This window comes from Mytilus californianus, unplaced genomic scaffold (genome assembly GCF_021869535.1).
Source record: "Mytilus californianus isolate M0D057914Y unplaced genomic scaffold, xbMytCali1.0.p SCAF_6, whole genome shotgun sequence".
Lineage (NCBI taxonomy): Eukaryota > Metazoa > Mollusca > Bivalvia > Mytilida > Mytilidae > Mytilus > Mytilus californianus.
In genome coordinates, this window is record NW_026262712.1 from 33,734,199 (window position 1) to 33,746,469 (window position 12,271).

Here is a 12,271-nt window from a genome sequence, read left to right on the forward strand (position 1 = left end):
TAACAGTCCAAGGAATTGTATGCCATAATTAAAAGCTCATTTACTACATGTACTAATTATGAAAACGGTAATAATCTAATCAAGTAATTAACTAATATCTATAGAAAAATTATTACTCAAACAACAGTACTAGTATTTGGAAACCGCAAAAAAACACATGTAATGATCAACAAAGGGGTGATAATTATAACTTACTGATGGCATTAATCATTTTCTGAGGGTCGATACAGGGTGCAACGAATTTGTTCTTATCTAAAAATATTATCTTGTCAACTTTTCTGGTACGTAGCGATTTCTCAAATTTGTTAGGTAACTAACAGTCCTGCTGATGAAAATATATGCTCTGACGGTACAGAGGTGGGGGAAGTGACTAAGATTAGCTAAAAGTGTCAGCCTGGGAAACATACTCTTGTTCATATATCCTACATATACATGTACCTCTGTGTTGAGGAATTTAAATGACAGTTAAACGCAAACATTCGAATCGTTAACTTTTATTATTTTTAAATAACATATAATGTCCCGGGAGGTGCCTCAATAAAAATGTTTTTTTCTATACTTAAGAAAGCAACAACATTCTAACAGGAAACCGAGTAGTCGAGTATCATTTTCATAATCGATACTACCGAGCGATACTGGAGTACTCGAGTACTCGTTGACATCCCTATTTAAAGTAAATTTTTGGTAAATGTTTGCAAGTTTTTACCAAAATTTTCTCCTCTGAAACTACTGGGCAAAATTGAACCAAACTTTGACTTAATCATTCTGAGGGTATTTAGTTTAAAAAATGTATCCGATGAGCCTGTCCATCAACCAAGATGGCCGCCATGGCTAAAAATAGTACATGGAGGAAAAATGATTTTTTTTGGCTAATATCTCTGAAACTAATAAAGCATTTACAGCAAAACTGACAGGGATAAAAATGTTCATCAGGTCAAGATCTATCTGCCCTGAAATTTTCAGATGCATCAGACAATCTGTTGATGGGTTGCTGCCCGAGAATTGGTAATTTTAAGGAAACTTTGCAGTTTTTGGTTATTATCTATTATAAAAGATAGAGATAAACTGTAACAGCAATATTTATCAGCAAAGTGAGATCTACAAATAAGTCAACATGACCAAAATGGTCCATTGACCCCTTTAGGAGTTATTGCCCTCATAATCAATTTTAACAATTTTTTGTAAAATTTTGTAATCTTTTACAAAAATCTTCGTTGAAACTACTGAGACAAATTTAACCAAACTTGGCAACAATCATCATTACGGTATCTAGTTTTAAAAATGTGTCAGATGACCCCGCTTACCAACCAACATGGCTGACATGGTTAAAAATAGAACATAGGGGTAAAATGCAAGTTTTGTCTATTATTTTGTGAACCGTTATAAATAGAGAAAATCTGAATGGAACAATTATGTTCAGAATAATGAGCTCTACCAATTGTCCACATATGTCAAAACTGTTAGACAAATTCTCATAGTAGTTGTGGTCCATAAATGATACTTTTTTTTTCATTTTTGCCTATCATTATGAAAACTATGACATTCAGAGAGAAACATTTTTTTTCTGTTATGCCTCATATGATTTAAATTATAATAGATAAATAAACACTTTAAATCACTTGATAATGCAATAACAAATTAATGAATCATTATATCTGTCATTTTTATGATTTTATTAAAACGTTCATTATTAGCAGACATATCTTTCCTAATTCGGAGTTATAATTTTTATATATTTCTTCTGATTTTCTGGAATTTTTTTCAGACGGATCATGGTATTTTCACTACACGGATAAAGATTCAAAGGAAAAAATATTAAGCAGCCGTATCATTCGAGCATCTATAGACACTATAAAAGATGCATTATTTGGCATAGGTAGGTACAATAATTTAAAGAATTCTTTGTTCTAAGTATAACAGTTTGGAAACGGCAGTGTACGTTTCATTTTTGTTTGGATTATTCAAGAGTTGTCATAAGGCGATATTGGACTGACAATAACAAACGTTTACTATATTTAGTTGCTGTTTCAACTTCTGCTAATGACATCATTTTACAGAAATATATAATATTAACCAAACAAATGATGAAAACGCTATTTGTGTAAAAATTGTCTTTTGTCAGACACAAATGATTTAAAGTGCAAAAATAATTCCTATAGACTATTTATTTATATTAAGTCTTAACTTTCTAAAATATTTATAGCAGTTGTCCCTGTAAAAGTTGTAATAAAATCGTTTGCTTAGTGTTTAAAAATATTATTGACCGTAAAACCACTTCCAGAGTTGCTTTCCAATCGATTTTGGCCTCGAGCATCCCTGAAGAGACATTGGTTGTTGAAATGCGCATCTGGTGCAGAAAAATTGGTACCGTTTATGTTATTGCTACCACTGGGTCGATGCCTCTGCTGGTGGACTAATATTCCCTGAGGGTATCACCGGCCCAGTAGCCAGTATTTCGGTACTGACATGAAAATACGGATTTTGTGTTATTAAAAGGAGTAGGCCCGGGCCCGGTAAGACCTCTTTCTGGCCTCAAAATATAGCGTTTTTACAAAGTTGTTAAGTTGTTAACTTTTACTTATTTATTGGAAAGTAACGTGCTTTTGTTACATAAATATGGGCTGTTTTTGATAATACAATGGACATGCATTAGATACAAGCATCATTATTTCATGCAAAAATACCGATATCTTCACAATTTAAACATTTGTGCTAATTTTAAGACGGTTTTTGTCTAAAACGGAAGTGGCCGCACTTGTGTTCATTCTTAATATTTAAATATATGTTGTATTTAATGATAATACATAATATATATGTAGGACTCAAATCTATGGTGGGTTCCAGATCTATGGCAGATTCCTAATCTATGGTTAATATGACGTCATGCCATCCCCAATCTATGGCAGATTTTTTAGAATCCTAATCTATGGTAACTTTTTAGTTTCCTAATCTATGGCAATCTTTTTAGTTTCCTAATCTATGTCGGATTTCAAGTTTTCAAATCTACTAGAACACACCCGCGAAATCGCAGGCATTTAGTGCGTGGTTGAAAGTATGTGAACTGTTGTAGGATGAATTTTCGTAAAAGATTTTATGACTGAGGAATTTCAGGAAAGGTATCAAAAGTCTTAGCCTGCGGGTATCATGGTGACAGGACAATTTTTTTTAGCCCTCCCCCTTTTCCCAGTCCGTTATGTTTTGGTTTCTGTTTTTTTTTTTTGCATACTATGAACATACATATACTAAAAATAAAGTGTATTTGCTATTTATTATCAACTCCAAGTTTACTATCCACGACAGTCGCTGATATATTATATAGAGACTCTATTAATTCCAAGTTTACTATCCACGACAGTCACTGATATATTATATAGAGACTCTCTATATAATATATCAGTGACCGCCGTGGATAGTAAACTTGGAATTGGTAGTAAATAGCAAATACACTTTATTCATAGTATATGTATGATCGTAGTATACAGAAAAACGTGAAAATAATTGTCCTGTCCCCCAAGTACTTATGAAAATTATGTGCAATTTTAAACAGTCCTAAACGGAAGTCTTGTCTATGACTTAAACAATATCCGGACGTCTTTATTTTCGTTTTCCTCCCAAAATAACCCAAACTGAATAATCATAAGCGAAGATGCCAAATGCGACTATGCATGGTACATATAGGACACAGAGGCATAATGATTAATTTAGTGTGGAAGGAAGAGAAGCGACACACAAAATGAGGTCTTCTCATTACATAGTATAGAATAGATACACCCGCGAAATCGCGGGCATTTATAGCGTGGTTGAAAGTATGTAAACTGTTGTTGGATGAATTTTTGTAAAAGTTTTTATAACTGGAGAATTTCAAGAAAGGTATCAAAAGTCAAATGTACTTGGGGACAGGACAATTTTTTTTGCCCTCCCCCTTTTTTTACCAAAATCCGTTATTTTTTGTTTTCTATTAATTTCAATTATTTTCGCGTTTTTCTGTATACTATGAACATACATATACTATAAATAAAGTGTATTTGCTATTTGACAGGCAATTTTTTTTAACCCTTCCCCTTTTTTCCAAAATCCGTTATTTTTTGTTTTCTATTAATTTCAATTATTTTCGCGTTTTTCTGTATACTATGAACATACATATACTATAAATAAAGTGTATTTTCTATTTACTATCAATTCCAAGTTTACGGCGGTCACTGATATATTATATAGAATATATCAGTGACCGAAGTGAATAGTAAACTTGAAATTGATAGTAAATAGCAAATACACTTTATTGATAGTATATGTATGTTCATAGTATACAAAAATAATTGTCCTGTCCCCAAGTACCTATGGAAATTATGTGCAATTTTAAAGATTTTAAACAGACCTAAACGGAAGTCTTGTCTATGACTTAATAGTCCGTCCGATGACGGAAACAATATCCGGACGCCTTTATTTTCGTTTTCCTCCCAAAATAACCCAAACGGAATAATCATAAGCGAGGGTGACAAATGCGACTATGTATGTTACATATATAACACAGAGGCATGGTGATTAATTCATTGTGGAAGGAAGAGAAGCGACACACAAAATGAGGTCTTCTCATTTAATAGTATAGATGACAGATTTTCTGCAACGATCAGACCATTCGGTACATATCTGACAAATGATTTCGATGTCGAAATGTGCGAAAGAGCTGCTTTTAAGCAAAATCCAGTATAAGAAAAACGGATAAGCATTATTACTAGGAAGCATAACCATAAGGGTTGAAATCATGTGCCCCGGAAGAATAAGTATCTTACTCTGTGCATGGTACCTGTCTGACCCATCATTTAACAAAGTCCCTTCACAACACAAAAAGCAGTTTGAATGTTTAACTAATTTCTATTTGAGCGTAAAATAATGTACTAAATCATTTTTGACTGATGACGATGTAAGACCTGTAATGATCATGAATAATGGCTTACCTCAAACACGTGACTTTCTAATAAGAAGTCTTTATTTCTCCAACAGTACAGTTATTCGACAAATTCATAGCGGAAAAAATTATTAATATATATTAGAAATCTATGACATAATTATTTTTTCCAAATCTCAAGAAAGATTATTTGCTACAATAGAACAGGTAGTCACTGTTATATAGCTGGCAAATTACTTTATGTTGTGTAACTTCTAACAGAAAATTAAAGAGATCATAGGGATAAAAAAAAATAACATAAAAACAGCAAAAAGCAAATCAAAAGCACAGTAAAAGCTCGTACAATAAAGGGTGAGGGCAACACCAGCAACACGAGAAGAAGAAAACAAGGGTAGAAACAAACACACTTTATTTATTGATTAGGATACTTGCAAACTAGCTTTTCTAACTTTTTCTTTTCCTTCTGTATAACAAAACCGTCGTCGTCAGCGGCAGCTTCGACGTTATATGACGTTATTTAATTGTGACCGAAAAATACGTAATATCCAAATCTGCCATAGATTTGGAGAAAACAAAAAACTGCCATAGATTTGTGATTTGTTTGGCGTTTGTGACATCATATATACCATAGATAAGGAATTTGCAGGAATTTGCCATGTATCTGGAACCCACCATAGATTTGAGTCCTAAATATATAAATGTTGAGAGTGAACACGAATGCGGCAACTTCCATTTTAGACAAAAATGATCTGAAAAGTGACGTTAAATGGTATATTTGAAAGATGTTTCATATTTAAGCTTGAATTTGAGCGTTTTTAATGATCAAGTCAGTCAAAATCTTTTACAATAACCAATTGAATCGAATGAAGAAGTTACTTAAGTGTTTAAAAAATGTCAAAAATCTTTCATCAGATGTGTTTCGAATTTTTGCCCGAAATTAGCCCTTACCAGACCTTCTCCTTTGCTTTTACAAAATTGAGGTAATTCTTTAAAATCAAGAATTGTATCTCCCTCATGCAAAGCTCTGATTCCTTGCCCAGCTTTGGAAATACTTTTTTGTTCTTATTGGTTTATAGCTCTTCATGTTTTAATAAGCTTTTGATTTTCAAATATTTTGGCCTCGAGCATCACTGAAGAGACATTCGTTGTCGAAATGCGAAATGCGTAACTGGTGCAGAGAAATAGGTACCGTTTATATATGTTATTGTAATTATCAAAATCATGAATTAAATCCATTGCATTTGTTTTTCCTTGTATAATAAAAAAAAACAACAGAGTATATGGGGTATGTCCTTGTTCACTTATAGTTATATATTGATCCAGATTAAAACGTACGGCAGCTTAATTAATTACCAAACCGATAGTGAAGATTGTTGATATTTTAAGAGACGCCACAATGGAACTTTTTCACATAAAAAGTGACCTATGAATTATGATAAAGGCATCTAAGGACATATTGTTTCTATTTATTAAGACCTATATTGTCTGTTTCGGCATTCCAAACCATTCCCAGTTTAATTATACAAACTTAAAAAAGTGCCTGTAAACACCGTTCTTCAATTTTGTCAGACAAGGAAGGAGAACTTCAAGGCTGTTGTACTGTAGGAAGATTGTTTATAACTGAACATGCAAACTTTAGGCTCAGAATGTTCTACAAAAATGTAATTTTCCAATTCAGTTAAGATTCCTAAATGCTCCAAGGGTGTGCAAATATCTTTTTTTTTTTATTAATTAATGCGTATCTTCAGTTTTCATTTTCATTGCGTAGCCTAGCTACATTTAAACATTAAGACATTTCAGTTTCACACGGAAAACTCTATTCCACAATTTACAAAGAGGGACGATTTTTTGTTACCTATTGTTTATTTTAATTTTTTGGACCTTAGTTTTCTAATTGCCTAATTTTCCGTTGTTTTTATACTCCTAATTCGTTTGCTATGTCCGTGGCATTAAAGACGAAATGCATGTATCAATGCAAAGTTGTTAAGTCAGGGATTCCGTTACTATGTTTTAAAATAACAAGGTGTTTTTTAAAAAAGATTGTTATAAGTTGATAGTAAATAAATGAAGGAACTAAAAAAGCAAAAATAACATAAAGGGTCCGTGTGCTTGTTTTAGAGATATAAGCCATTGAAAATTTGGCGGGAAAATTTGGCCAAAATGAAATACTAAAAACAAATTAAGAAATGAGCGTATAAACATAATATTTATGTTATATGAATTTAAGGCGTAATTACTATATAAGTAAGCCGTCTACCAAAACCAATAATAACAACAATATATCAAAAATGTCAATTTACTATCGTACTTTTAAAGTGGTATGTTGGTGTAACTCATAAAACTTGATTTGAAACTCTTAGCCATAACTTGAAAATTGTTGTCACGATCATTTCCCAATTTGGTCCTTTACTGGTGAACACACTTCCTTTGTACGTATAGATCATCAATAGAAAAATCTAGCGCAAAATGTTTGAGAATTTTATATGAGAGACATATATAAACTTCCCCATGCTTATCCTGTTTTTATGGTGCTTGTAGAGCTGTCATGATCAGGGAAATTTCACTTTGGTTTTAAATCAGGTGATTAAAGGGGCCCCAAAATAGACTAGTTTAATGCCATTCAAACCGGAAAACCAATGGACTAATCTATATAAAAACGAGAAACGGAAAACACTTATGAACCACATCTACAAACGACAACCACCCAACATCAGGTTCCTGACTTAGGATAGGTGCATACACATGCAGCGGGTTTAAACGTTTTAATAGGCGCAAACCTTTTTTACCCTACCCTGAAACAATGCAATAGTGTAACATCACAACACAGAAACACACACTATAAAATATCAATTGCAATGGCTAAACTCAATCAAAAGACATATTGACAAAAACAAGTGAACATACACAGAACGAATAAATTTGATCTATAACACAATGCAAATGCAAAAATAATAAAACTGTGTATGCCATTGCTGAAGAAGATTATGAGACTGTTTCTAGTTCTAACTGATGATCTTGGCCGAAAATTGGACTGTTTCAATTCATCCTTTCAAAACCTTTATTTTCTCGAAGACACGTACATCCAAGATTATTTATATTGTGGTACTGTTGGGGATCAAATACAAGATGTTTCAACTGTGAAAGTAATGTGTGTTAGAAATACATTTGACAGTTTTAATCGCTGTTGTCTTACAATATTGATTGGTAAAACAAATGTGTTACCAGTTCCTGAAGCAGAAACTTAATATAGTAAAAGTTTGAAAATCATTGTTCACAATGTTTTAACCCAGTTTGACAGACTCTGGACAATAACACCAGTAAACCTAATAGTTCTGCTCCCACACTGTGATTATGTTTTATTCCATTCAAAAACATATCTCAAATAATATCCTCATGATGACAATACGATCGCTGGTCGACTATCAGAGATCAGAGTTATTTTTTTTAATTTTTGGTTGTGTTTTTTTGCTCAAGCATTCAAGCTTCTTGTGCTGAAGAAATGTTAAAAAAAAACTCTTTTTCAATATATGTTGTAAAAATACTTGTAACACATGTGTAACAGCATTACCGATATTTTGCTACAAGATGTTTTTAATAAAGAGGTTGATGTGATAGTATAACTACATCTAGTAAATGAAACATTTAATTGAATTCGAGCGTCCGACAATACCTTCATCAGGAACTCTCAAGCCCAAACCTGTCTTACTGTCATGCCTAGCCTACTATGTTGTAGCACATGTGTTATGTTTGCCTGTTTATGCGTCCATACGTCCATCCCAGTTTTGTACACATCAATTTGAAACTTAATAAAGTAGTAATTATGAAATGTACTGTTTAAGGTGGTACCCAACACCTTGACTAATATTAATTTGGCTCGTTTAATTTTCATAAAATTTTGACAAAATGTTTACTTTGACCCTTTGACAAAAATATAAAAATTTCAAAAAATTTGAACCAACCACTTTATCAGAAAAATTTCTTTGGTTATATAGCTGTTTGACAAACACTAATTTTGATCATTGAGAAGCTTAATATTTCCTTAACAATACAACGTAATTAAAACGTTTAGCTGATTTTTACAGAGTTATCTCCCTGTAGTGTTAGGTACCACCTTAATATATATGTCAAATATTATTGTTGAGGAATTTATTTACCTTATTTTTTTTTCTCTTTGATTTACACAATCATTTAAAATTTATATCACAATAAAGTATATTTTGTTTGTTTTGTAAAGAAAATAACTAAATATAGAAATAAAATATTTATCACCAATCAGTTACATTTTGAATTTCAGGTAGTTATTTCACGAAATGGTCACTTGATTTTAAATCAAAAGAAGACATAGCAATGAACAACTTCGGTAATTTAGCGAAGCAAAAATTGATGGCAGGAAAATTGGATTGCTGTATTGCAGTATTTCTGAAAGATTCAGATGTGAAAAATGTTTCACAAAATGGCAGAGACATTTACTTGTACCCTGGAGATTTATTGCTGTCAGGGGTCAAGTACTTTGTATGCTAAGACAACACTTAATATCAGATTTGAGTTTGTTGTCAAACTAGTTGTCAACTGTTTTGAGAATAATTATGTAAGAGTTTTTATCAAAAAATATATAGCTTTTTTTGCAGTGAATCCGTTACTCCATGCTATCTGACTACTAGTAATTTGTTTTTAAGGAACAACAGTTTTTGGTTTGGTTTTGTATTTTTACCTAAATGCATCTTTCATTTGAGAAGTGATTTTTTTTGTTCTAATTTTGTGATCATAGTTGTCCTTAAAAAAAAAGAAACACACTATAATTTGACATGGGACAACCACTTGAATGTGTGGCGGGATTGAAAGATTTTTTCAGATCTTATCCTTTAGCCTCAGTTTTTAATTTCTATGTGTGGAATAATAAAAAAAAAACATAAAAGAACATACAAGAAAAATGTCTTGTTCTAAAAAAACGGTATATAGATAACAAAATTAATAATAGCAAATTTTATTCATACTTATTTTTTATAATTGAAATAATCAATACGTGCATTGACGTCTCTGTTTTTTTTTCAATGGAATACATCAATATGTTCATAAATCTTCAAAAGAACTGTCAGAAATTCTTGATCAACAGGCGACATACTTTTTAAGGTCGCTACATCTTCACGATGTCGTGCTATCATTTGCTTTGATTATTTTCACATACTTACTTTTTAATTCAGATCCTTACTATTATTTAGTCATACTTTATTGATTTATTTCACTTTGCACTGATTCTTATTGTCTTTTGCAGATTTATATCTGATTTATTTAGATACTTTATTTGAATTCTAAAAGTTCTGAATAGAACATTAGATTTATTACAGATTATTTCATTTTCATTCAGACTTTTGTTTGATATTTTTACTTTCACATTTAGTTGGATTAGTATGTCGATTTCGGGTATTAAGCAGGAGTTGTTACGACTTGGACACGTCCTTGATAGATATGAAGAAGATCTCAATATATTTAACCAAAAACATAAAAAGAGACGTAGACAATCACGTAGAAAGAGGATACCGTACTGGTACGACCAAGAACAGGATATAGCACAGGATCAGGAATTAACACATGAGCCATACATACCTTTTGACACTAGGAAGAAGCCTGTCATATGCTACATATGTGAAACTGAATTTCATACAGCTATAGGATGCCGAGTTATACTCATCATTCTTGCAAGGCATACAATTTTCAACAGAATGGTGCTGAAGACCGTACTCATGCCTCTTATGAACAACAGTCATCTAAAGATTGCCTGGTTTACTTGGAAGTCCTAATGAAGTTTCAGTGAAGATCAACGATATTGCAGCATCTGCTTTACTTGATACAGGATCAACTGTTCGTACACTTAGCGAGATATTTTACAACAAGTATCTTCAAGATCAGATTATTCAGCCATTGGACCAGATACTCATGATAGAATGTGCTGATGGACAAGATATTCCATACTTAGGATACATCACAGCTAGTATTGAAATACCAGGAGCAGCAACAACTGGTTGTACTCACCTTTCTTTTATTTTGTTGTTGTACCGGACAGCAATTATAACAGAGAGGTTCCACTACTGCTTGGTACTAACATATTAAAGGAAGTTATAGAAGATGTCAAGTTATGTTTTGGCTCAAGGTTCCTTCAAGATGCCAACCTACACACCACCTGGTACCTGACCTTTCTATGTTTGCTATTGAGAGAGAAGGAGTTGCAGAAGAGGTCAAGCAGATTGGGACTTGTAAAATCAGCAGAAGGAAAGACCATCAAGATTCTTCCAAACAGAGATGTAATTGTCCAAGGTTAAATAAATCACGAGTTACCGTACCATACAGTATGTGCTATGCTACAACCAACTGAGAAGGCAGTTATTCCAACTGACTTAGATGTGGATCCTACATTATTGTCCTACAGTTACAGAAACAAAAGCACTATTCAAGTTCACACAAGCAACGTCATCACCAGGACAGTTACCATTTCGCCGAATGCCATCTTATGCGAGATACAGCCAATTTCAGTAGCTGATATAGAGATATATACTGAGTTCGATGATGATCCTACACATCAAGTTACACTGCCAACAAACTTGACAGATGCACAAGTACAGCAAGGAAAAGATTTGATCCAACAGTTCTGAGATGTTTTCAGCAAGAGTGATATAGACATTGGCCATAGTACAGCAGTTCATCACAGCAGAGAAATAGAATCTGATCGCGAAACTTCAAGACAACTAGTTTTCCCAGAAATCTGCATATCCACAGTTCTTACATCTTTACATCATGACATGGGCCACCAGGGAAGAGCCAAGACCTTGTCATTGGTATGTGACCGCTTCATCTGGTATGGCATAAACAGAGACATTGGGTTACCAACTGCGAAAGATGCACCTGTCCTAAGTCAGGAATCTGATGTACAGTAGTTTTCGTCTGTTTATGTAGTTCATACGTGTTTCTCGTTTCTCGTTTTTATATAGATTAGACCGTTGGATTTCCCGTTTGAATGGTTTTACACTTATCTAGTAATTTTTGGGGCCCTTTATAGCTTGCTGTTCGGTGTGAGCCAATGCTCCGTGTTGAAGGCCGTACCTTGACCTATAATGGTTTACTTTTATAAATTGTTACTTGGATGGAGAGTTGTCTCATTGGCACTCATACCACATCTTCCTATATCTATCCAAATGAGAGAACTCCACTTATCAGCATAGAAACATCACAACCTTTAGAGCTGGTTGGCATGGATTACTTAACCCTTGAAAGAAGACTTACAGAGAGATTCAACCGAACCTTATTTAACATGATTGTAACTCTACAGACTACACAGAAGAAAGACTTGGAGTCTCATGTAGCTGGACTCGT

At 33.0% G+C, this 12,271-nt stretch overlaps 1 long non-coding RNA gene across 1 annotated transcript; it reads left to right on the forward strand.

The window, feature by feature from the left end:
- The first annotated feature begins 1,751 nt into the window (after window positions 1–1,751).
- On the forward strand, window positions 1,752–9,934 carry LOC127706279 (uncharacterized). The gene is made up of 2 exons (XR_007984353.1): window positions 1,752–1,876; window positions 9,201–9,934. It is a non-coding gene; the product is annotated as an uncharacterized LOC127706279 (long non-coding RNA).
- The last annotated feature ends 2,337 nt before the right edge of the window (window positions 9,935–12,271 follow it).